This window comes from Schistocerca cancellata, unplaced genomic scaffold (genome assembly GCF_023864275.1).
Source record: "Schistocerca cancellata isolate TAMUIC-IGC-003103 unplaced genomic scaffold, iqSchCanc2.1 HiC_scaffold_237, whole genome shotgun sequence".
Taxonomy (NCBI): domain Eukaryota; kingdom Metazoa; phylum Arthropoda; class Insecta; order Orthoptera; family Acrididae; genus Schistocerca; species Schistocerca cancellata.
In genome coordinates this window covers 10,001-15,000 of record NW_026046259.1, presented here as the reverse complement: position 1 = coordinate 15,000, position 5,000 = coordinate 10,001, and the positions used below count along the sequence as shown (strand labels likewise).

The 5,000-nt window shown below is 55.6% G+C and overlaps 3 non-coding genes across 3 annotated transcripts in view; all 3 read right to left on the bottom strand.

Moving 5' to 3' along the window:
• LOC126112983 (large subunit ribosomal RNA) overlaps window positions 1-196 on the bottom strand; it is a 4,222-nt gene extending 4,026 nt beyond the window's left edge. Inside the window, exon 1 of the ribosomal RNA XR_007524703.1 lies at window positions 1-196. This exon is cut by the window's left edge and continues 4,026 nt beyond it. This is a non-coding gene — a ribosomal RNA (large subunit ribosomal RNA).
• Window positions 197-384: 188 nt separating this feature from the next.
• Window positions 385-539, bottom strand: LOC126112988 (5.8S ribosomal RNA). Its single transcript, XR_007524708.1, has one exon. It is a non-coding gene; the product is annotated as a 5.8S ribosomal RNA (ribosomal RNA).
• A 351-nt stretch (window positions 540-890) lies between these two features.
• On the bottom strand, window positions 891-2,799 carry LOC126112978 (small subunit ribosomal RNA). The gene has a single exon (XR_007524699.1). It is a non-coding gene; the product is annotated as a small subunit ribosomal RNA (ribosomal RNA).
• Window positions 2,800-5,000: the final 2,201 nt, after the last annotated feature.

Sequence of the window (5,000 nt, the reverse complement as noted above, 5' to 3'; positions counted from 1 at the left end):
CTTGGGCTCGGCGCGAGGCGTCGGGGTAGTGGACCCTCCCAAACACCACATGCCACGACAGGCGGCAGCCTGCGGGGTTCGGTGCTGGACTCTTCCCTGTTCGCTCGCCGCTACTGGGGGAATCCTTGTTAGTTTCTTTTCCTCCGCTTAGTAATATGCTTAAATTCAGCGGGTAGTCTCGCCTGCTCTGAGGTCGTTGTACGAGGTGTCGCACGCCACACCGCCAGCCGGCTGTGCACGCTACCGAGAAAGTACCGGTATGCGAACCGCCAGGCGACGGGCGCGCATCGCACGTTTGAGGAGACGCGGCCGGCCCCACAGGCGGCCACGACACTCCCAGGTCTCCGAAGCGGGACAAACGCCGCGCGCTTCAGTATACGTAGCCGACCCTCAGCCAGACGTGGCCCGGGAACGGAATCCATGGACCGCAATGTGCGTTCGAAACGTCGATGTTCATGTGTCCTGCAGTTCACATGTCGACGCGCAATTTGCTGCGTTCTTCATCGACCCACGAGCCGAGTGATCCACCGTCCTGGGTGATCTTTTCTGTTAGTTTCCACTGTCTCTTTCAAAACAGTTGCATAGGCGGGACTGAGGCGTTTGACGGCCCCTGTTCCAGCGTTCTGTGTCCAACGGCCTCACGGCCGATGGGCGTCGTACGGCTCCACACCGGAGCGGACAGGCACTCGGGCGAAAGTCATTCAAAACCGGCGCCAGGCGCCAGGTGCCGCAGGCCAGCCGCTCCAGAGCTTCAGCGCTCGTACCACACAACATTTTTCAGTTAGTTTTGAGAGGCACGCGTGGTTCCGCACGCGGCGCACGGCTGCTGCCGTACAGGTAGCGTGTTGCGCGACACGACACGCACATCGAAAGACATGCAGTCTAGTCGGTAATGATCCTTCCGCAGGTTCACCTACGGAAACCTTGTTACGACTTTTACTTCCTCTAAATGATCAAGTTTGGTCATCTTTCCGGTAGCATCGGCAACGACAGAGTCGATGCCGCGTACCAGTCCGAAGACCTCACTAAATCATTCAATCGGTAGTAGCGACGGGCGGTGTGTACAAAGGGCAGGGACGTAATCAACGCGAGCTTATGACTCGCGCTTACTGGGAATTCCTCGTTCATGGGGAACAATTGCAAGCCCCAATCCCTAGCACGAAGGAGGTTCAGCGGGTTACCCCGACCTTTCGGCCTAGGAAGACACGCTGATTCCTTCAGTGTAGCGCGCGTGCGGCCCAGAACATCTAAGGGCATCACAGACCTGTTATTGCTCAATCTCGTGCGGCTAGAAGCCGCCTGTCCCTCTAAGAAGAAAAGTAATCGCTGACAGCACGAAGGATGTCACGCGACTAGTTAGCAGGCTAGAGTCTCGTTCGTTATCGGAATTAACCAGACAAATCGCTCCACCAACTAAGAACGGCCATGCACCACCACCCACCGAATCAAGAAAGAGCTATCAATCTGTCAATCCTTCCGGTGTCCGGGCCTGGTGAGGTTTCCCGTGTTGAGTCAAATTAAGCCGCAGGCTCCACTCCTGGTGGTGCCCTTCCGTCAATTCCTTTAAGTTTCAGCTTTGCAACCATACTTCCCCCGGAACCCAAAAGCTTTGGTTTCCCGGAGGCTGCCCGCCGAGTCATCGGAGGAACTGCGGCGGATCGCTGGCTGGCATCGTTTATGGTTAGAACTAGGGCGGTATCTGATCGCCTTCGAACCTCTAACTTTCGTTCTTGATTAATGAAAACATACTTGGCAAATGCTTTCGCTTCTGTTCGTCTTGCGACGATCCAAGAATTTCACCTCTAACGTCGCAATACGAATGCCCCCGCCTGTCCCTATTAATCATTACCTCGGGTTCCGAAAACCAACAAAATAGAACCGAGGTCCTATTCCATTATTCCATGCACACAGTATTCAGGCGGGCTTGCCTGCTTTAAGCACTCTAATTTGTTCAAAGTAAACGTGCCGGCCCACCCAGACACTCAATAAAGAGCACCTTGGTAGGATTTCAACGGGGTCCGCCTCGGGACGCACGAACACGCACGAGGCGGTCGCACGCCTTCGGCTCGCCCCACCGGCAGGACGTCCCACGATACATGCCAGTTAAACACCGACGGGCGGTGAACCAACAGCGTGGGACACAAATCCAACTACGAGCTTTTTAACCGCAACAACTTTAATATACGCTATTGGAGCTGGAATTACCGCGGCTGCTGGCACCAGACTTGCCCTCCAATAGATACTCGTTAAAGGATTTAAAGTGTACTCATTCCGATTACGGGGCCTCGGATGAGTCCCGTATCGTTATTTTTCGTCACTACCTCCCCGTGCCGGGAGTGGGTAATTTGCGCGCCTGCTGCCTTCCTTGGATGTGGTAGCCGTTTCTCAGGCTCCCTCTCCGGAATCGAACCCTGATTCCCCGTTACCCGTTACAACCATGGTAGGCGCAGAACCTACCATCGACAGTTGATAAGGCAGACATTTGAAAGATGCGTCGCCGGTACGAGGACCGTGCGATCAGCCCAAAGTTATTCAGAGTCACCAAGGCAAACGGACCGGACGAGCCGACCGATTGGTTTTGATCTAATAAAAGCGTCCCTTCCATCTCTGGTCGGGACTCTGTTTGCATGTATTAGCTCTAGAATTACCACAGTTATCCAAGTAACGTGGGTACGATCTAAGGAACCATAACTGATTTAATGAGCCATTCGCGGTTTCACCTTAATGCGGCTTGTACTGAGACATGCATGGCTTAATCTTTGAGACAAGCATATGACTACTGGCAGGATCAACCAGGGAGCTGCGTCAACTAGAGCTGAGCAGCCGGCCGCCCGGGAGTGTGTCCCGGGGGCCCGCGCGAACACGCAAGCGTCCGCTCAATTATTCTGCAAACAGGAGGAGGCTGAGCTCCCCTGCACAATACACCTCGAAACCCTCTCAGGTCCCGGCGGCGCGCAGCGCCGTCCTAAGTACTTGGTCGGGTTCGAGAGAGGCGCAATCGCCCGGAGTTAGGCGAGTAGACGCTTTAGGTGCGACCACCCGTGCTCCCAACTGAGCTTGCCGCTGCCGACAGAGGCCCGGGAGCGTGCTGTCGTGGCATTGCCGGCGGGAGACAACACGCGCCACCTACGGTGACCGGCAGCTCCAACGCCAGCGCCACAGAAGGGCAAAGGCCCCACGTGGGTGCCGAAGCGAACTCTCCCAGCACAGCGCACGTGCCAACACGTCTGCACAACTGCGATACAAACCACCAGCGAGAACCGCTGGGGCGACCGAGCAGCAGACGGCGTCGCGGCGCCGAGTGCCGGGCGGCGGCGCATCCTCAACGCACACAGTCCTCAATCGGACCAGCACACTGCAGATGTCCACCGCGCTTCGCACCGGGCCGGCGAGGACCCACTTTGGCTGCACGGCGCCGCGCGCAGGGTGCCCCGGCGCGCAGCTGCGCCGCCTGCCGCGTCCGTCGGCCGGCGCGCCTGCCACTGGGCGCCCCCACCAGCCGGCTGTAGCGCGTGCGCCCACGCACCGCGCGGCCAGCACGCCGGGCGGCCCCCCCCTCACCGGCCGGGGACAGTCCCACCCACCCACAGCCGCGTATCGCTTCACACCCAGATCCACATTCACGTTCATTGGTGTGGTGGGTATCGCTGACACAACCGCGTCATAGCTGTACCGATCGTTGCCCTCACAGATGTACCTCCAGCAAGATCAACCGCACCACAACGGGTTACCAGTTGTTCATTTGCGTAACGTCACCAGTAAACGTACACGTCCACGTCCATCCCCGTTTGCAAAGTCAACTATTATTGCATGCCTGCCTGTCAGGTGTCAAGACACACTACATCCGCTCACATCCACGCAACAAAATGTGCCCGACTAGAGGGCACGTGGAAGGTGCCCCCGTACGTATGCGATGTCCATTGCGCGACGAACTGTCAACCGGCCTCTGTAGCATGTCGCAGATGTGGAACGCGGGACACCGTGCTATCACATTGTGTGAGAAGAGACTACTATGTCTGCATACACGCGCCACTACATGAACAGACGGCTCATGCTGATCGCCATCCACTGCGTCCATTACTCCCACACGTCTCTATGGCGTACCACACTGCAATACAGCTGTTATGGGGAGATGACACGTAGCTGTGTACACAACATTCTGAGCGGGTTGCGGTTGGACAACAATACATTAATGTAACGTGTCATATGCCATTTACAGAGCAGGTTAAGGCACAACGTGGGTTAGGTTAAGGCACAACGTGGGTTATGTTAAGGCACAACGTGGGTTATGTTAAGGCACAACGTGGGTTAGGTTAAGGCACAACGTGGGTTAGGTTAAGGCACAACGTGGGGTAGATTGCGGCACAACTTGGGGTAGATTGCGGCACAACTTGGGGTAGATTGCGGCACAACTTGGGGTAGATTGCGGCACAACTTGGGGTAGATTGCGGCACAACTTGGGGTAGATTGCGGTACAACTTGGGGTAGATTGCGGTACAACTTGGGGTAGATTGCGGTACAACTTGGGGTAGATTGCGGTACAACTTGGGGTAGATTGCGGTACAACTTGGGGTAGATTGCGGTACAACTTGGGGTAGATTGCGGTACAACTTGGGGTAGATTGCGGTACAACTTGGGGTAGATTGCGGTACAACTTGGGGTAGATTGCGGTACAACTTGGGGTAGATTGCGGTACAACTTGGGGTAGATTGCGGTACAACTTGGGGTAGATTGCGGTACAAATTGCATTACATTGCGGTGCAAATTGCGTTACATTGCGGTGCAAATTGCGTTAGGTTAAGGTGCAACACAGGTTAGGTTAAGGTGCAACACAGGTTAGGTTAAGGTGCAACACAGGTTAGGTTAAGGTGCAACAGAGGTTAGGTTAAGGCGACATAGGTTAGGTTAAGGTGCAAGATGGGTTAGGTTAAGGTGACATAGGTTAGGTTAAGGTGACATAGGTTAGGTTAAGGTGACATAGGTTAGGTTAAGGTGACATA